The 21,995-nt window shown below is 37.2% G+C and overlaps 1 protein-coding gene across 2 annotated transcripts in view; it reads right to left on the reverse strand.

Annotated features, from left to right (window-relative positions):
- CDH11 (cadherin 11) overlaps positions 1-21,732 on the reverse strand; it is a 213,334-nt gene extending 191,602 nt beyond the window's left edge. Inside the window, exon 1 of one of the 2 annotated variants that reach the window (XM_072635916.1) lies at positions 21,580-21,732. The gene's annotated coding sequence lies outside the window, so the exon portion shown is untranslated. The remainder of the gene's footprint in view (positions 1-21,579) is intronic. The other variant, XM_072635917.1, reaches the window with a different exon arrangement.
- Between the last annotated feature and the right edge of the window lie 263 nt (positions 21,733-21,995).

Genomic DNA, 21,995 nt, shown 5'->3' on the forward strand with positions numbered 1-21,995 from the left:
TTTCCCCTTCACCCAACCCCAACTTCAGTAGTTCCTTTACAGCCAATTCAATTTCATTTTCTGAGATTAGATTACTTAAGGTCTCTATCTGGTGTTCTGTTAGTTTGGGTATATTGTATTTTTTAATATCATCCTCTATAATTTTTAGTAAATATCAGGTTTTGTTGGCATATTTTTTGAATTTCTGTTTTTGTGGTAATTTTATCTTGCTTATTTTTATTTGTTGAATACTTTTCTACCTTCTCTATTTAATAAGATTGCTTAATGGTTTATCAATTTCTGATCTATTTTGACTTGATGAGAAAAAAAAGCCACACCCTGGAAACTTATCTATTTGTGCTTTATGATGCGAAAACAAAGTATCCTGGAAGAGCATGTGTCTATTTGCGACATACTACTTGGTTCCCTATTTAAAATGATCAATGATATGTCATGTCCTCTCTGCATCTATGGGATTGCTAAATTATGTGGTTTATAACTTTAAAATATCCCTTACCTAGATTGCCTGTTGCTGCAACCACCTTAGTTAACACCTACATCTCATCTTCTCTAGACTATCATAACAGATCCTTAAATGGTTTCCCTGACTCAATTCTACCTCCTTTTCAACTCATCCTTAAAATACTGTTCAAGTAATCTATCTAACACACTTCCTGTTCAGCCTTCTCTAATAAAATAATTCATTTGCCTTTTAAATTACCTATGGAATTATGTCTATATTCATGACCCTAGCTTTCTAATTTCTACACAACATGACTCCTACCTACCAGTCTAGTTTTATTCTACCACCTTCCTTCATGTATTCTAGTCTGGCCAAACTGGAGAACTGTGCATCCTGTGCCTACATGTTACTCTTTCCTATCTTGTACCTTTCCATTGTCATTCTTCATATTTGCATATATCTTGCCTTGTTTTCAAAATCTTTCTTATTCTTCAAGGTCTGACTCAGATGGTACTTTCTCTATGCAGACCTCCTTGACATTCTCTGGATAAAAATAGTTTCTTTCTCCTTGAAATTCTCATAGAAAAATGCTCAAGTTTCCTTAGCCCCTATTGCATTTTATTAACCATATGGTAAAATACATACCTCAGCAGATTATAGATTGAGAGCTAGAAAAGATATTAGACTTAATTTAATCCAACCGGTTTAATTTATATGTGAAGAATTTAAGACCTACAGAGGTAAGTTGTGTGTGTATCTGAGTCTCTAATTCTCCAAACACAAACTCTCTCTCTCTCTCTCTCTCTCTCTCTCTCTCTCTCTCTCTCTCTCTCTCTCTCTCTCTCTCTCTCTCTCTCTGTCTCTCTCACACACACACACACACACACACACACACACACACACACACACAGCCATTCCACTACGAACTATCTGAGGGCAGAGATTATCATGTTATCTTTTATACTTAGACCAAGGTCATCACATAATAACCAAGGATTATTCTTAACTTTTTTTTTTGTTTTGGCAGTTTAGTGAAACCTATGAACCCCTTCTCAGAATAATAACTTCAAATATTTGAAAGTCATAGTAAATTTCATTTAGAGATTAATAAGAATAAAAATGTACTTTTTTTCCTAACCAAATTCATGGACCCCACCCCCACCCTTTGGACTTTATTAAAAAAGCTTTTAAGTCTTTAATAGGTCAATAACTCTGTCGTCAAGGCCCTAACTATGGGTCATCACATGATAGTCATTTAATAAATATTTTAATTTAAAATAACTTATATAACATGCTTTCCCTTCTTCTAGCAGAATATAAGTACATCGTACTTATATAAGGTCTAATTTAATGTTGATACTGATGTTCTTTCCCAAATAAGGTAATTTATTATATTTGAGTAATAATTATTATTTGAAATAATAAAGTATGTAAACATTCAGTTATAGATCTCAGGTTTCAAGCTGGAAAAGAACTTAGGAATGACTAAGCCTAAAATTTTCATTTATACAGGAGGGAACTGAGGTCAAAGAAGTTAATGACTTCTCCTGGGACAAACAATGACAACTGGCTATGAAACACATTTTGTGATGAAATGCAATATGTGTAATAGTTTATATCATTTAAATTATTTTTTAAAAATTGCGTTACTGTATTTGACTTAGATTTCAAAGCATGTTACGTTAATTGGGACACCCTTAGTAGGTTGGAAAAATATCTGTGGATAAATCTGTACTCTCTAGAACTTTAAAATATAGAAAATTCTAGAAATAATCATTTCTGATGCTCTTCCAGGAACCAAACTACCTCATGAACAAAACTGTACTTTGTTTTACCTTTGATAAGGCTTCTAACATCCACACTACGTGAGGTAAGGAAAAGACTGGTAGTCAAAACTGGTTGGAATTTTATTTTCCCTATTTTCTAGTTGTTATCCCTGGAGAATTTACTTCATCTGTAACCCTTAGTTTTCACATTTATAAAAATGGAGCTAATAACATGAGCACAACATTCCGACATGGTTGCTGTAAAGAAAGAACTTTCTAGACATGAAATTGGTATGTAGAGAAGGATAAGGAGAAGCCTTATGATTTTACTGGTGAAAGGGATAAGATACGGAACTAGAAGGGACCTTAGAAGAAAACTATTCCAAGACCCTCATTTCTTTAGAGGAGCACAAAGAGACCCCCCAAAGGAGAAGTAACGTGTCTAACATCACAGTTAGTAAATAAACAGAGCAAAAAAAATGAGACTCGTCTTTCTAATTTAAGAGCCGATATTAATTATACTGCAGTATTCTGAAAAAAATTCTCAAGTTCTAGTTCCAGAAATGTGATGTCAAAAGTATTCTGTCATTTTTTTTAAACTTTAGTATTTTCAAAGAGTTGGGATTTGATTGATGGCTACCCTCCTACCATGACTCAGATTTCAACCCCTACAGCACTTGGTAGATAGTATCTGACAATAGATATTAAGGAAACAACCATCATCTTATAGTCAACCTGGTGTTGAGTCTTTCAAAACCTAGTTAGACTGATCCTCAGGGGATAAATATTCTGAGAACCAACCTAGCTCTTTTTAGATTGGCAGGAACTGTACAATCATGCAATTTATTGGCCTAGTCTTTAAGAATCCAGGGTCACCTCCACACCATGCTAAAGCATCCAAGGGGACCTCACTAAGCAGATGATTAGCAAATTGAAAATCAGTCTCATATTCAGGAAGGCAAGTGTTTGTGGCCCCTGGGGGATCCTTACCCAAAATGCCCTGGAATCCATGAATGCAATTCAGCAGTACTTGCTTTAAGTTATAACAGCCTAATTTAGGTATAAAAGCAAATTTCATAAAAGCAGAACCACTTTTATTAAAGGAGGTCAGTGGAAACAGCACCTGAGGGGCAATATGGATGTAGCAAAGGTAGTTACAAGGATGGAGGATGACATGATCTATGTGTGCAGTCAGGTACAGATCTGCTGCTGAGAATTTCCTAAGGAATCTTATTGGAAGCACAGGAAGAATAATTGAAGCCAATACCTTCTGTGACCTCCTTCTAAACATCCCCCCAAATACAAGGTCATAGCAAGAAGGGACTGTCACATCTCAGCAAGCATCAGGGTTGGCACTTCTGCAACAGACTTGATTATTTCAGCCAAACTCATTTCTTGTTCAATTTGATTTGAAAATTAAAGTTGTATTAGTGCAATTTCTCACATCTGATAGGATGTGAATTGCATTCTTAATGCAGCTTTCTGGGAAATTCAGCTACAGCTTGAAGGGAGCATGCTCCAATGTAGGGTATCATTCCTCACCATAACCACAATTCGCATCCCAACTAGTGTGATATATGAAGTTTGTTCACCATTGAGAGTCCATGGAGAGCAGTGTAATATCCTCTGAATGAAAATGAATCATCATGGATCATTAAATTTCACATAAAATCATTAAAAACACTGGATATATTTTAAAAGATGATATCAAAGTTTTCAACATAGATCAGACTATGTCACTTGTCTGCTCAAAACTCTCCAGTGGCTCCTTATTGCCTCATTAGTAAAATGTATTTTCCTTATGCTAGTATTGAGAACCTATAATCTGTTTTTATACCACCTTTCCAGACTTACTCTCTATTACTTCAACTGTTGTTGCTGCTACTAGGATTTGTATATTGCTTTAAGGTTGGCAAAGAGCTTACAAAAATTGTCTTGTTTTTATCCTAACACTGGGAGGTTAGTAAAATCTCTATTGTACAGAGGAGGACACGGAGGCAGGAAAAGATTCAGTGACTTCCTCAGAGTTACCCAGCTCTGATGATGGATTTGAACTCAGGTCTTCCTGACTCCAGCTACTCTATTCATGTAACTTTGTCCACTGGACCAACTGCTTCCCCTTTGCCTGGAAATCTACAAGTAATTAAAATCTTACCTCCCCAACACAATAGATTGCACTTTCCTGTCTTCATTTCTCTGCGCATCTTGCTCTTAATATCTGATATTTTCTCTGTCCTTTACCTACAGGAGTATTACCCATCAGTTGAAATAACAATTATAAACTTTATCATCTAGGAAGACTTAATCCTGTCAAACTGTTAACATCTGTTTTTTTCTTTTGAATCTTAATCAACACATGTTCTTATTCTATATTCTAAATTATTATTGACCTAAGTGAAGAGCCATGTGATAGCTAAACTTTTTAAGCTTCCTCAAGAATTGACAAGTCCTTTGTACACAATAGCCACACACACATATATATTTATAATATGTGTGCATATGACATAAAATATATACATATTATATATCAGATACACAAATCTCTCTCCCTATATATATATTATATGTATATATAGGGAGAGAGAGAGTGGAGAGAGATATGAGAGTACTTCAGGGAGGATACTGATGATCTTGACTACATCAAAAAGAATGAATCAGGATAGTGAAGGGATATGAAAACACGTCCAGGACAAACCACGTGGCAATTGGAGATGGTTTGCCTTTAGATGGTAATCAGGCTGTCTGTCATCAAGTATTTAAATGGCTGTCACAGGGAAGAATGGGTAAAGTTGTTTCTCTTATCACTAGTTGAAACTGGCAACAAGGAATGGAAACTGCAAAGGAAGGCAGAATTGGATTCAATATAAGGAAAACCTTTCCAAAAGACAAAATTCTTTAAAAAATGGCTGCCTTAGTCAAACATCACTAAGCAATAGCTGAGAGAAGGTAATGAGGTGGCCCTGAATTGAGTAGCTCACGTGTTAGACTTGGCATCAGGAAGACCTGAGCTGGAATCCTGTCTCAGACATTTATCAGCTGTGTGATTCTGGGTATGTCACTTAATTTCTCTTATCGTTAGTCAGTCTTTCAAGTAAATAAGCATGTATTAAGTACTTCATAAGTGCGAGGCAAAGTATCAAACACCAGGAATACAAATATAAGAAAAAGAAAGACAGTTACTGATTATTTTTTAGCTTGGTTTCTCATATGGGAAGATAATGCATTCAAGGATGCTAAAGAGGGGAGAAGATTGAGGGGAAGAGGAAATATATGCTGCATGATCAGGGACATGACAAAGGAGACAAGATGGCAGCATGATAAGAAATGAAAAGATGGATGGCCAATATGCCCTCTTTGAATGGAGGTTCAAGGTTGAGCCATCCAGCCAGCAGAAGGAGGGGCTAAAAGTTTCCTTATCTTTAAAATGGGGAAAATAATAACAATAATTCCAAGGGCTTAAAAATCAAATGAGACAATATATGCAAAGCACTTTGTAAACCTTAATGTTTTGTATAAGTGCTAACAATTATGCTGATGTCTGTTGCTGTAGAGGTGATGGCTGTCATATAACAACAGCATTACTACGCTGTTGAGAAAACTCCTGCTTAGGTATGTATATGGACAAAGTGGACGCCAAGGTCCCTTCCAAATATAAGACTCTAAGATTCTATGTTGTAATTAAGGATTGCTTTAATTGGCTCAATAATACCAAGGAGAATCATGTCGTACAATGTGTGTATCACAAATGCTTTTAAATCATTTCCTTTCTTCCTCCCCCACAAGAGCTCATGTTATATAACTCTAAAGACCCTTCTAGCTTTAAAGTTTGGTGACTGTATGGCACTGTGTTTTATGAGAATGGCTTTTTTTCTCTTCTATATTGATCTATTATTTGTATTTGAGGAGAGATGACCTTGGGCATGATGTTACACTACTTTGCTCTTTAGTTTCCTCAGTTATAAAATGGATCCAATAACAATCCTACTCCCTATCTTGATAGGTTGTTGTGAAGAAAGTTTTTTGCAAACTGTAAATCCATGTAGAAATATGGGCTATTATTAAGACTGACTGTGGTGTTTTGAAGTGTCTTACTTATCTGCCTCCGTATTTTTTTAAGATGCTCTATGAATGTGTGGCAGATAATATAAACCTGGTCATCCCTATGCTATTTATCTGTACAGTTACAGGAGAGCAGACATCTAGGAATCAGTAAATCTTGAAATCATGAAAGGAGCTAAAAGAGGAAAATGATTAACTCTAGTCTATTTAAAGAAGTCACACACCATATTAGAAAGATGACTTTCTTTTGCCAAACCAGAATGAAGAATCTGTACTGCATTAAGAAAAACACACGATCTGCAAAAATCATAAAATATCCTCTAAGTTGGTCCTTAGAAACAAACAAATCTCACCTCTCACTTGCATCAAGAATGATTTTTAATAAAACCTTTAGAAAATGGCAAAACCAATCTATGGGATATATTCAACTCTCAGTGATTCAAAGGTTCATTGTCCACTCCTGACAGTATTTGGGCCCCCTCTTCTAATCAGTTACTCCATCCTTAAAGTGAAAGAATTAGAGTAAATGTTGTCTTGGGCTCCTTCCAGCTGTATAATTATATATCCTAACATTCTAATATCTAAGTCCCCTACTGATTCTAATGGCTCTTCATTAGTTCCCTTCTAGCACTAACACTTAATGTTCTAAGGTTATTTTTCTACCCATAACATTGCTTTCTAATGACTCTTCAATGTCTAAATTCCATCTATCACTAATATTTTCTTTAACATATATTTTAGATCTAAACTTTTATATTCTGAGTTCCCTTTTAGTTCTGACCTTGACTCTATGCCCTATCCATTCGTGGTTCTCTATTTATATACTGTTGAATTGATATATAAAATACTTTGCAAAATTTAAAATAATAAAAATAAATATGAATTATTTTTTTGTTACTATAGGCAAAAAGTCATTAAACAAAAATAAATCATCAGTGCAGGATGTCACAGGGTGGGTAGTTTTCTTTTCGTTCTTTTCTGTGGATTTAAAATATTCAAGTACTTGATTAATGAGGGCAGGGAAGAAAGATTGGTTGCATTGAAGACCTGCTACATTTTATCAAAGGGTCTAGTTTCCAAACACCATCAATAGCAAAAAAAAAATTAGGGTTGGAAGATATTTAAGTGATCATCTAATTCAATCTTATTTTACACATAAGTAAACTGAGCCTCAAAGTGTAGAAAAGGTTTGTAAAAATTCAAAGTTACTTAGTAGCATAATCAGTTTGAAATAGTTATCTTCACTACTAATACAGAATTTTTCACCTCTTCCACAAATCCCTTCTAGCATCAACATTTAGTTATTAGCCTCGTGATAATAATATTTAACATTTCTGTATAGCCTACTATGTGCCAGGCATATGTTAAAGTGTTTTACAATTCTCACCTTATTTGATCTTTATAACAACCTTGAGAGGGAGATGCTGTGATCATGCTCATTTTACAGATGAGGAAAATGAAACAAACAAAGGTTGAGTAACTTGCCCAGAGTTACACAGATACTTAAGTATGTGAGGCTAACTTTGAACTCAGGTCTTCCTTACTCCAGGCCCAGCAATCTACCCACTGTACCACCTCGCTGTCACAGAGGCCTTCAGATAAAGGGCGAACTTGTCAAAAAGACCTGGATACCTCCGATATTTACTAGCTATGTAACCCCGGGCAAGTCCTGCAACCTTTCTCTGCCTCAGTTTACTAATCTATAAAGCAGGGATAATTATAGTACCTACCTCATAGGACTGTTGTGAGAATCAAACGTATGAACTACATTGTAAATCTTAAGGGGCTATATAAATTGTTGATTCCTTGTAACCTCATTTATAATTTTCTTGGCAAAGACATTGTAGTGATTTGCCATTCCCTTCTCCAGCTCATTGGGCAGATGAAGAAACTGAGGTAAACAGGGTTAAGTGACTTGTCCAAGGTCATACAGGTAGTAAGGGAGGTTACATTTGAAGTCAGGAAGAAGAGTCTTTCTGACTATAGGCCCAGTGCTCTATGGCACCACCTAGCTGCCCAGGGAATGTGAAGACTAGCTATTATTGTTTAGAAAAATAAGTGATTAGTTTAAATTGGAGAACCATACACATTTAGACCTGGGAGGGACATTCTTGATCTATCCCTCTAATTTTATATATCAGAACAATGAGGTAAAGTGACTTATCCAAAGTTAACAACAGAGTCAGAACTAAAAACAAAATCTTCTGATTTTTAGTTTGAAACCATACCCCGTTGCAGCTCCCCCACTTCATCAGTGAGAAGCTAGGCAGAGCTCATTTAAGGAGACAGAATTCTGTAATCTATCTAAGGCTGATTCTTCTTTGTCTTTTTTTCTCACATAAGAGAAAATGGTCTAGAAATTGCATGCCAGGTAAGAAAGGGATAGAGGCCTTGCTTCTCTGTAAACTCTAAAACAGGAGATTCTTTGGCTCATAAAGCACAGCATGTGGATAGGGTAGTGGGAGGCCTGACATGATTCTGTGTGAGCTGCCTTGCATTTCAAAGGCACGCAGCTCTCAGCCTGCAAGAGAACAGTAATGCCTACTGAGGAATGATCCAGCATTTACAGCTGAGGGTGGTTGAATTTAGAGAGTCTAAGCCATGATTATGAGAGTGTAGCAGTGATTAATAAAAATCACAAATCATCGGGAAGTCATTCTTATGGGGAAAACACTCAGATTAGATAGGAAACTTGTGATTGTCACTGTACGATGACCAATGAATCTTTTGCTAGAGATTTCCCCAAATGAAAAGTAAAATGAAATGAGCTGTCTGCCTGGTCCATTCAACCACTGGCTCTGATGAACTATTCCAAATAAATGTGACTGGTCCCTGAATGATAACATAATAGAATATCAGAGTTTTACCTCATTGACTACCTATAGCAGGGTCTCTAATCCTCTGTATATGTGTATTTCATCATTTGCCAATCTGGTGAAGGCTATGGACCCCTTCTCAGAATTCTGATTTTAAACGTATAAAATGAAAGAAGTAGGATTGCAAAAGAATCCATTTTTTGAAATCATTAAAGAAAATAAATTCATAGAATTCAAATTAAGTACTCTTGATCTATAGAGTGTTATGCCCTTATTTTAATGAAAAACTAATTAAAGGCCAAAGTAGAGAAGTGACTTGCCCAGTGAATTAGTGTGAAAACATCAAAGCAGATATTAAACCCTGATCTCTTTATTCTTAGTCTAATGCTCTTCCTAAGTCATATATGGAATCTATGTGCATACACACATACATATATATGTACATATATATATATATGCACAGATCCATGTATATATGAAAATCAAGGACTTTTAGAGCTAAAGTGGACTTTTAAATATAGAATGTTAGAGCTAGAAGAGATGATAAAACCTAAAATATTAGAAGAGGAAGAAATTATAATACATAGAATGTTTGAATATAGAACATATTATTTAAAGTCAAAGAGAAGTTATATATAGAATGTTAGGCTTGAAAGAGACCACAGAAGATAGGAAGTTAGAGTAGAAACTGTAGAATTTTGACTCCAAAGGAATCTTATAATATAAGGTATCCCAAAAAACGCCCTGTATTTAAGCTTTAACTGAAAACTGCACTAAGGCATTTGGAGCACTGTGTAATACAGCAATGGAGAACTGTTGGAATTACAGTCTTTAGAGACAGAAAAGACCTTAAGAGACATCTGGCCATTTTTCCAAATGAAAATATGGAGGTCCTGTGTATTAATGGCAATTGTTGGATTTCTTAATTAGGCACAGCAGTTCAACCATTTTTAATCCATATTCATGTGCGGGTGAATTGAAAGGTCTATATTTTAGAAAATAGATGAGGTGGAATGATACAAAGAAGTGGATCCACCAGGTGAGAAGACTCAAGCCCATTCCACTAGAGAGATCCATGCCTTGGGGAATGTGCACCAGTAAACACCTTAGATTCTTTACAGCTGTGAAATTCTTTGATTCTGAGCATAAAATAACTAATTCAAAGATAATGCCTTCTTTAGATTTGAAATATGACATATAACACTATCTCTTCTTTAAATATTTCTTTTACTTCCTACATTGAAACTCACACAGTAAGGAAATGTCATCAGGTATCTATTAAGCAAAAGGTAACAGAGTGGCTATTGAAATAAAACACTTCATGTATTCATTATGCCAGTGTTACCTCTGAAGGCATGAAAATAAAAATCAGAAGTAAGCTTTCTGGCAGAAGTATCAAGGTTGAAAGTTTCCCTTTACGGTACCCCTAGTTTATGTAGATAACTATGAGAAAGGTGTGATGAAAACACTGACCAGTGATGGGTATCTGAATGCTAGACAAAGTCAAGGTATTTCAGGATACTTTATAAAATATGTTAATTGGAATTTGACAGACCAGAACAGAGGGCCAAAAACAAGATGAAATTCAAAAGTATAGATGTAAAGTCCTGCATTTAGCTAAACGAGGGATGGAGGTGGTAGGAGATCTACAACCGCAGACTGGAGATTTGCCTGGATAGTAATAAATATGGGGGGAAGTTGTTTTAATGGACTATGAGCTAAAATGGGAACCACCAGGATGATGTAACCTAAAGACGTAATATTTTTAGGTTCTATTAACAGCAGTATGAAATGAAAAGAATAGGACCTGAGTATGAATTCCATTTCGGCCACATACTGTATGACCTTAGGTAAATCACTTACCTTCCCCAGGCCAAAGTTTCATCATTTGTAAATTGATAAGATTGCACTAGATACTTTCTCACTTCTAACCTAGACCACTACCAACTTGTAGATATAGCTCAATGATTCTATGACTCAGGGTGTCTCATAAAAACCCTACTGCTTCTCTGCTCTGTTCAGACCACAGAAAAAGGGAGGATTGTGTCAAGTCTGGGTATTTGGGATACAGGATGGTTAAGTAGGGTTAGCCTGGTTAGCCTTCACATGAAGATCAATTTAAGTTACTGAAGACATTTAGCTTTGAGAAAAAATGGTTTAATAGTAAGTAGGGCAGAAGGGTAGAATACTATCTTCTACAGAAATTGTTCAATGGAAAGATTGTTAAGGATTGGATATCTTTTTCTGTTTCTTTGTATCCTTTGTACCTGATACATAATAGGTGCTTACTAAATGCTGGGTGACTTCCAATAATTGAAAGGCATATAACAAATGGTTAATAAATATTGGTTAATTTCCAAAAATTGAAAGGCCCATTTGAAGGGGAAGAGGGAAGATTTATTTTATTTTATGTTCCCAGTTACTACTATACTGCTTCAATAAATGAGTTTTGCTGAAATGGGTTAAATTCTTCCATATTCCTGTAGGTATACCCAAAACCAATGGGAAAAGTTCATACAGATATAGATTGGAATTCTGTATAAAGGGGCATTTTTACATAAGATACAGCATAACTTTACTTATAACCTCCCCCAAATGCCTGTCCCTGCTAAAGCTCAAAATTATCTCAGATTCTCCTTGTCCTCATCCCTAATATCTAACATCTAATATCTAATATCTAAGGCAGCTTAACTACACCTTCACAATATCTCTAACATCAGTTCTTTTCTCCACACTGCCACTAATACCATCCATGCCCAGACCTTAGTTATCTCTCACTGGGCTACTGTAATACTCTCCTAACCTAACTCCCTGTCATCATTTTCCCTCCTTAACAATCTATTCTTTGTACAACTGCCAAAATAATCTTCATAATAAACAGTTCTGACTATGTCCTCATTTTTATTTGTTTTTGCTAAGGATCCTTGATTCCTCAGGTATAGGGAATTCTCACATGAGGAAAACCCCTCCATTAATGCAGACTAACATCTTCTCTAGTGAACTGTCTGTTGCACTGAGAAGTGAAATGATTTGCCCAGGATCACATAACCACTATGTGTCAGAAATAAAATCGAATTTATTTTGTCTTGATTCTGAAGCCAGCCTGCTATCCACTGAATTATACTGCCCCATTAGCCAATTCATAGCCTTGCTTAATTAGAAATCTTATTTAAAAGATCGATGTTTTTTTTTCAGTGTAGAAATAGAAGAAAGGAAATAAACATTTTCAAGTATCTCCTCTGCTCCAGACACCATGTTAAGAGTTTTGCAGATATTCTCTCACATCACCTTCACAAAATCCCAATAACAAGTAGGTTCTATTATTTTCTTGATTTTGCATTTGAGAAAACTGAGGTAGGGAGAGTTTAAATGACATGTTCAAAATCCCACTAATAAGCTAATAAACATTCAAGTTCATTGAATTCAGACTTTCCTGACCACAGGCCTAGCACTCTGTTCATTGGGCCTCCCAGATGCTTTTAGGGAAGGAAGCTTCCCAGAAGAAAATGACCTTTTACCTATAAAGACAGACAACCTTTCTGCAAGTTGTAGTCTTAGAGACTTGTTTCTAGATAAATCGGAACATGGTGAGCACATCAGCTTACATTTATTAAGAGTTAAAAACAATTAAAATTTTCAGTGCTTTTTTTTCCCCCACCAAACATCTCATTTGATCTCCATAACCACCCTAGGAAGTGTTTAGGACAATTATTATCTTCATTTTATAAATGAGGGAATTGAGGTATGCATAGCTTAAATGACTTCCACAAAGGTTACCCAGTTAGCTGGGACAGCAACCCAATTCTTTTGCTTCATAATCCAATGTTCTTTCCACTACCTCACCCTGTTTCATGCTTCTGTCTCTCACAATGCTTTCAACCAATACAGTTCAACCATCTGGTTTACCACCTAGAGCTCATGGAACTAAGCTGTTGCCAGAACATTTGGACTGTGACATAAGGAACTATCCTATGTGGAACAGAACACTCACTGTGGCAGAAGTCTTAGATGAGAAACTGGGCCATACTGTCATTCAGCCATACTGGACCATTCAAATCAAAGTTTCCTTCTCAAAAGCTTTAGATGACCAGCAGTAAAAGATATCAAGAGATGGTTCACAGATGACAAGCTATAAGGAAATCACTCCAACCTCAAGAGAGAAAATATATAACAAGATGTTTTCCAACCTTAAAGTTTTATAACAGGTGTTAATGATTATTTTGTAGGAAAAAATAAATTTATTTACACAGAATCACTTATAAGTCTATGAATGAATAATCTAAAAAAATTAATTGTGATGAACTTGGCATACTCATGGTTGTCTTGCAACCCAAAATAGTCACTTTTCAAATTTTCTTTCATGTAAATTCAATCTAAGCTCACCTTGTAAAGAAACAAGAATGTATCTGAAATCAAGATGATTTATCAACAGACCAATCATCTCACCCCATTTGAGTTTTTCTTTGCAAAGATACTTGGTTTGCCATTCCCTTCTCCAGCTCATTAGACAAAAGAAGAAACTGAGGCAAATTGTATTAAGTGACTTTGCTCAGAGTCACATGGCTAATAAGTATCTGAAACCAGATTCGAACTTAGGAAGATGAATCTTCCTGACTTCAGGCCTGACATTCTATCCACTGTGCCACTTAGTAGTGATGCAAAATCGTTATTGTTTTTTACTTTAGACTAGTGTCTCAATATCAAACACCATTAAGGGTTGAGGCAAAATTTTTCAAAATTATATTTAAACTCCTACTCAACCTCAAAGTGAAATGGATATTTGAAAAATGGAAATGAAAGGAGGAATCATTTTTCAAAAGCAATAGTTCTCTCTAAAACCAAGACTGACTCTTGAATATTTTACATTCAGAAAGAATAGATCACTTTAGTTTACGGCATTAATCAAATAGACAGGTGTGAGCAAACAGAGAGATAATTGCTGTTTCTGTTGTTGTACCTGTTTATAGGGGGTTCAATCTAAACAGTACTGGACTAAACCTGATTACTTTTAGGAAATATCAGTTGATGTCATAGACTATTAGAACTGGAAGGGACTTTAGAGATCAACTAAACTAACTTATTCACTTCATGTAAGAAAAAAACTGAGGTCCAGAGAAGTTAAATAGCTTACCTAAGAATGCTCTAGTTAATGGTTCATCTAGAGAATCATTTTACAGAAGTGGGAAGTGTTTTGCCTCTCATTCACAGATAGAGTTGTCAAGGATGCACTAACTCAATGATTTGCCTAAGGACCCAAACATCAGAGGGATATGATGGAAAGGCTTGAGTTTGAATCCTAGTGCTACAGGGAGAAATTTGAGCAAGTCACTTCAATTCCCAAGGACTGAACATCTTCCATAAAATAAGGGGTCTCTACAAGGTCCCACCCATTTCCTATTCAATTTCCAGTGAAATCACTATGGAAAATCAGTAGTATGCCTACAAAATCTTGAAAATGCTCCTGGGAGAAAAAAATAAAAAAATGTAGAAAGGGAAGGGGAAGGAAAAGGGAAAGGGAAAGGTAAGGAAATCCCATTTATCCACAGAAAAACTTCTGCACTTATTAAAAATATATGTCCAATAGTGTCAAACATAAATATTCTCACTAACATATGTGCTGCTTTCCTTATATTGTACTTTAAGTATTTCAAAAGGAAAATAAAATCCAACTTCTGTGACTTGTATGAGGTAATGTAAAATATCTTTTTCTGCCATTGACATGGCCACATTTGAGATTCCCATAACACAAATGGGAAAAAAAAAATCACTATTTCAGGAATCCAAGGCACAGAGAAGTCTGTCTCTCAATCCCTACAGATATAGATAGAAAGGATACTTTCAAACATTGGTTTTTGCTACTTTTAGCAATAAATAACAGCTAAAACAAAATATCAGATCAAAAGTCTTCTAGGTATTTTAATGTGCTGAGGAAATGGCACATACTGGGGGCAATATCATTCCAAGAATATTAAATATAGTAGACTAAATTTTGAGAGTCTGATTTTAAAAGAAAGAAACCAAGGAAATTAAGAAGACATGATGGAATGTTTAATTCACAAATATTTGTTGTAATGGAGAAAAGTCATGTGTGTAATGAATTTTTAAAAACAGTTATATGAATATCTACTCTCTACAGAAACCCTGTGTTCAGTGCTGGGAGAGAAACAAAGAAAAGTAAGGCAGGATTCCTGGCCCCAAGAAGTTTACAATCAAGTAATCTGGTAAGAGAAAAAACACATATACACATATCTATAATTTAAGTGTGGAGTACCACAAGGTCATGAGGGAGGCCTGTGCCATTTTGAGGGATCAGAGGACAGAAAAAAACACAGTCGTGATGGAAATTAAGAATGGAGAAGACCATGGACAATTTCACATGGGAGTCAACCTAAAATTTTCATAGGCAGAAATGAGATGGGCATTCCTAGTTACATTATGTTATTCCAGCAATTTTTAAGGGGAGAATGGGGGCCTCTGCAAAGTTATATTTGTTTAAATGAATAGAAGTGAAATGCTAAATATGTAATATACGAATCAAGAAGCAGTATTCTTTGCTTACTATCTACAAAGCCCAGTAGGAAATCAGTTGGTTCTCAAATTATTGAAAGCTCTCAATCTAAAAGCCCATCAGAGGAAAACAGAATAGTCCCAACATTTGATACCTTCTATTAATTCAGTGAATGCCTCCTTGCTCCTAAAAGGGACAGATAATTCCAGCCCAAAGAATCTCAACTACATAGACATAGTCTTTCCTAGAATCATTGAGGCAGAATCGCAAAATGTTAGAGTTGGAATAGAGAGTACCAAACATCTAGTCAGAGAAACACTGAAATAAGAAGGCAAGCTGTAAAACCAGACCTTTGATGACTAATTAAGTGAATCTGAAAGTTTGTTCAGGAGCTATCAAACTGACAGCACTCACAGTCCTTACACTGTAAAAGGATGAAAATAAGTTTGTACTTTTAAGTTAGATAAACTTCCGAGTGAAGGAGCAGTTGGTTTACAAATCACTCTATCTTATTTTCTACTTGGTTACTTAATACTCACTCCCATAATCCATTTACATTGATTTCTACTACATCCACTCACTATCTATTCCAACACAGCTAAGAACTCAGATGAACTCTTGTGCCCATCCCTGAGGAGATCATTTCGCTAAGTACAAAACATGCAAACAAAGATATGCGTAAATGTAAGCATCTACTTTAGAAAATGGGTCAAAAATAGAGCTCTTCTTATATGTATGACTTGGCTTTAATAGGTATGTTTCCTTCTCATTCAGAACTTTTATGAAACTAACCAACAACAACAACAAAATCTAAATTTCGGCATCCAGAAGTGTAGAAGCATAAATAGTAGTGTCTCTAACACCACAGGGAAAAAAATAAATGATCCTAGCAAATTCAGCATATGAGAATGTGCCTTACTTAAGATGTGAGCTTTTGCTAAATTGTTTTATTGTATAGTAATATCAAGAATGGTGTGAAACCAATAGTTATTTACTATTACAATCAAATCCCATATTCCCCAAGTATTTACCAAGCATCTAACAACTGTTCTCTTTGAAAATTAAATGATTCTTCTAGGAGTCTTCAAAATCTCTTGAAACAATGGCCAATAAGAGGATTATAAAATAAGATGATTAGCCTGACAAGTCTCCCCTATATTTCCAACTGTATTTCTTTTATTTAGCTAGTTCCTTCCTCCTGAGTCTGAAATTATGCTGTTTTTACATGAAAATGTGCTGGAAAATCTCTCCAAAATCAAGGCTTCAGGGAAAAACCACCACTATTTATTTTATGCCTACACTCCAGCTGTGCCCCTCCTCAACCAATCTAAAGTTACATGATTCCCAAACTTTCTAGTGAACTCCAAGGTGGTAATAGGATGTTGAAGGTAAAGGGATCCACAGACTAGAAAGATGTTAATCCTGACAAACTGCCTGAGCATTAGCCTGAACCACAGCTAGATTGAATTCTGTCTCTCCTGAGAGGGCCAGCCAGGCTGGTGGTAACAAAACGTCTTTTCATAGTGCCCTGGAAAGCAGATGGGCCACAGGCAGCAAGTTAGAGAAGAGCTTTACTGCCCTCTAGTGTTCAGAAGTGTGATCTTCCCTAAAGGAATACAGAATCGGAGTAGGTACAATGTTCTACAAATCTTGTCAAATTCATAGCAGAAAGCTGTCTAATTATATCTCTCTCAAGCATTTAGTGGACCCCATTATTTCCAAAAGCAGATTATGGCAATATCTAGCACATGGACACTTGAGGAAAAGCTAATTCCCATTTTTCCCTTTCAGTAATATTTTTTCAACTTTCTTTAATTTAAATAAATAAATACAAGACTTGCAGGTTGAAAATAAATTAATAAATACATTCACAAAATTTATTCTTGTTTCTACTTCATCTCAATTCACCAAAATTTCAAAGACTAAAGTTTTATCTTGAAAAATATCATCTAAAACTAATTCATTATTAACTTTAAATCATTTTCCCCCCCAAAGTTGATCTTCATAATACAAAAGGCAACTTCATCAGACAGGAAAAAGACAAAAATATAAGGCTGTTTGGCTGCTTAAATCACCCATCCAACCAATCCATTTATATATACTTCTTGGATTTACCAGGAAACATTCTTTGCATCATAAAGGAACTCAGGAAAGTTGACAAGTTAGACACAAAGCTTTGTTAAGTAACATCAATCTCCATGCAGGATTTATATAAAGAAATACAGGGCCTCTGAGAAAATGTGTCAAGGAGAAAGAAGAAATTTAAAATAAAATTTAGTTAACGAAACAAACCAAAAACTATTGAATCATCTGCTTATCCCAAACATGAGGGTTTGCTTCCAGGTAGACAGAAAATACTTTATAAAAGAGAGGAACATTAGAGTCACATGTGAATCCGCAACTTCCCAGGTCATATGTATTCAAAACCAAGGCATACTTTCCTTGTCTGTAAAATGAGGGAGTTGGTCTACATGCTATCTAAGGACTCTCCGAAGCATTATCATTGTCTAAGTCTCTGAAGCTAAGGAGAGTTTGGACACAAGTATGCCTTGTTAACGCTGTGTAGGTGTTATTGAAAACAGAATATAGACACCAAAGTCTCTGTTAGTTACGCCAGGGATCCTGAAATGGGAGTCTGTGTGAGACAGTCATGTAATTGTCCCCGATATCTGAACAATGTTATGATGGTAAAGATATTTGTTACTTGAAGGGTATGAAATTGCTTTGCATTCCTCAAAATAACTGGAGCATGTACCCTCCATAAATAAATGACAGCCGTAATAACAAAAAATAGCCAGGAGATCCAAGCATTTTGCAAAGAGGAGAGATTTGCAGATTTTTTATAGTCTTATAAAATCTGAATTCACAATAGAATTTAGTTTTCAAAATAGAGTTATAGGTAAGTTCTTTCTGATAAGAAGGCTGAATATAATTCAACTTCTCGAACACAATCAAGATATTTGGCTACTTCAGTTAAATCAGAAAATGTCCATCCTATCACTAAAGCAGTAAGAATCTTGTTGATTCAGCTATCTCTATTTTGAGTTAAATGGAAACAATCCTCTGTTTCTTTCAACCTCTCTCTCCTTTCTTTCCAACCCCTAAATCTTTCACTTTTAAAAATCAGCTATGTAAATGACTAGTTCATCCACGATCCACAAATCAAATGAGTAGATACATACAAATAAATAATTATGCCTATTTGTATCAGGCTGCAGGATATCTCCCAGATGAATACATTCACGCGTGCTTTAAAAGCACAAGATCCTGGTAATTCATACTGGAGCAAAGTTTAGATAACTCCAAATGTGGCTCATGGTGTGTATTCTAACCACATTCCTTTGTGTTAGGTTCCATTTCACTTTTAAATACAAGGTCAATATTCGAGGGCAAAAAAATTGGAGGACTTCAGCGCCAGATCAGAAATCATCCTTACTGTGCTTGGGTAAATCATTGTTCTGGAGAATTTTACTCGATGACAACTCTATGTCTTTGTTTTGTAACTTTTCTCCCTTTGTTCTCTGGGCTTCTCCCTGCATACACTTGTAAGTAGGTTGACAACTTCTGTTTTCTTAGTGTTTAGACTCTCAAATGTTCTGGGAAATGTTTCCTGGGTTCCTAGAATGAAGGTCAGAGCCCTTCCCTTACCACTCCTTGGAATGACTGTATATATACATATATATATATTTTTTTTTTCTTTATAATGGCTTGTGGTCTAACGTTCTGAAATGTGCTGATGCTGTGTAGTGGAACTGTGGCTCACAATCACACATGTGCATTTCCATTCCCCTAGAAAGCCAGAGACTCTCACCCTCACAGAGGGGGTTGAAAACCACAGTATTAAAGGAATGGATCTACCCTTACTTCGAATTAATCATCACAGGATCTTTATAATTAAACACAAAGATTAAAAAAAACAAAGTAAACACTAATCAGACTTACAGAATAAATGGAAGGAGAAAAGATTTGAGTCTTCCATGCAAGATTTCTCTTTTTGGGGGGTAGGAGGGTTGGAACCGGGGTTCTTCCTCTGGTCAAAATCTCTCTGCTCCATAAGGGTTCATGAACAATTGCTTCTCCATTAGCTATGGCTTGTCTCCATTCAACAATTTCATTATTAAATAATTAAAAGCCGCGATTTCTTAATAGCAGCGCAATGGTCCGTGAAATTCTTATTGCATCATCAGCGCAAATCAGCAGGAAGAAACTCCTTCCTTCCTCCCTGCTCGCCCACCCCATGGTCTTCCAGCACCCAGGAATGTTTCACGGAAGGGAGTAAAGGAGAAGTAACCCCGGTCACTAAAACAGGACTTCCTAAATAAAAGAAGATCCTGACAGTGGATGGGAGATCACCGCGACTGCTTGCTTCATTTTTGCAGTTTCTTCCTCCGTGAAATGGGAATGTTCATACTTGCACTACTTAGCTCAGACTTTGGGAGGAAAGCATTTGGTAAACCTTAAAGCATTGTAGAAAATGGGAGGTACTGTTACTGCTGTGATTATTTAGTCATCATTATGCTCACTTTCTGGGGGACTCTTTTGTCAATATAAATGATCTCCTCTGGGTAGGTAAATGTTTTCCATAGTCACAACAATGTTTTGTTTTGCTTTTTCTAAGGGACAGAAGGAACTTAGAATGAGGAGTCTCATGGATGCCAATTGGCTCATCCTGGGTCGGTCTTCGCCAACTTCATATTGTAAAGGTTTAAGCAATAAATGGGCAAATGTGGCCAAGCGAAAGTCATTGTATGTGACTGTTGGGCTGCCCTTTCTGCTCCTGAAAAACCGTACAGTGGAGATGGTTCAGGTCTAAAAGTTAATAGTGTGAATGACCAGGGAGAGCTGAGGACTGTCTCCTGCGGGTCCCCTCCAGAAGCCTAGAGGATGGAGGGGAGGGACGGGATTCCGGAGATGCAAAATACGGATTCCTGCCACCCTGCACCCTGGCTGTACTGCTGCAATATCTTGACACATAACGAAACAATTAAAGTGCCTGGGAATGTCCTCCTTCCCCCTCCCCTTTCCCGTCCCCCTCCCTTCCCCGACTCCTGCAGGACCTGCCCTCCCATTTCCCAGATCTTCCATCCCTTTTCCATAATCAGTTGGGGGATTCTAACCCTTCCTGGATAGAGATGATTGGGGGAAAAGGGGCGTGAGGGAGAAATGGGGGAGCTGCGAGATTTTCAACCCTCCTTTGAGGGAAATTAACGCAGCTGGCATTTCACGGACCTCGGAAGCAAAATTTCTCCCCAGGAGTAAATTTTTTTTTCGGGGGTGGGAGGAAGTGGTGGCGGGAAAGGAGACTTGTTTCCAGATGTGTTCCAGCAACGCTCCAGGAAAAACCCTTAGAGGTTCCGACCCGCGCAGCCCGGAATAGTCCCTTCAGACAAAAGCTCCCCTCCTCCCCAGTTTCTTAGCTCGGTTTGTATTTTCTCTGAGCCGGGAACCGGGACCACTAGAACCTCTAGGTCCCTAGGAGGGCGCGCTGCACCCCCGCCCACACCACACACATAATCCCCTTACCCACAAAAATCTGTCTGAGCCACTGCCTCTGAAGGAACCCCAGTTTTAAAGTGGTGATAAGGTGAAAGTGGATCATCACTAGAGCCCATATCTGACAACCCCCTTCATCAAGAGCCCCCAGACCCGAGTGGTTTCGAGAAGCCCGCATCTGGCCAGGCGGGAGGGAAAATCCGCTAGCTGCTTTTCTCACCCCCCTCCCCCTTTTTTTTTTTTTGGTCATTAGAGCGCCGAACCACCTTGGCTAAACACCAAACCCGGCAGCGGCGGCAGATTTCCTATCCCCCCCGCAAAAAAAAGGAACACACACACACACACACACACACACACACACACACACACACACACCCTCAACCCCTAAAGGTGGGGGTGAAAAGCTGGCTTCATTCACTTCCCCCCCACTTACACAAATACATTAATAAAAACTGAGAAGAGGGGTGCTGGGACTGCAGCTCCCCAAACATTTACCTTGGGGTCCTCCAGGGCTGGCTCAGTGCTGTCACCCCCAGAACAGAGCAAGGAGACAAGTCCCATTCACAACTAGACAGCGGGCAGACACAACTGCATCTCAGCTTTGGTACACTCCACTCTGCTGAAGGCGCCGCTGAATGAGCCGCTGAGCTAGTGGCAGGAATTAGAAACCAGGGGGGAGGTGGCGGGGAGGGCGGGAGGGGGGAGGGGGAAGGGAAAGAGAGAGAGAGGGAGCGAAAGAGTGAGACAGGCTGAGGAAAGGATGGGGGGGTGGGTGGAGGAAAGGAGTAACGGCAAGAGTAGAGGCAGAGAGACTGGCTTCTCTTCGGCCTCTTGGAGGTGGGGGGAAGAGAAAGATTGATCTTTTCCCCCAAGGCCTGACCCAGAGGCGTTCTCCAGCTGTGCAAACCCCT

This window comes from Notamacropus eugenii, chromosome 1, assembly GCF_028372415.1.
Source record: "Notamacropus eugenii isolate mMacEug1 chromosome 1, mMacEug1.pri_v2, whole genome shotgun sequence".
In the NCBI taxonomy this organism is placed as follows: Eukaryota; Metazoa; Chordata; class Mammalia; order Diprotodontia; family Macropodidae; genus Notamacropus; species Notamacropus eugenii.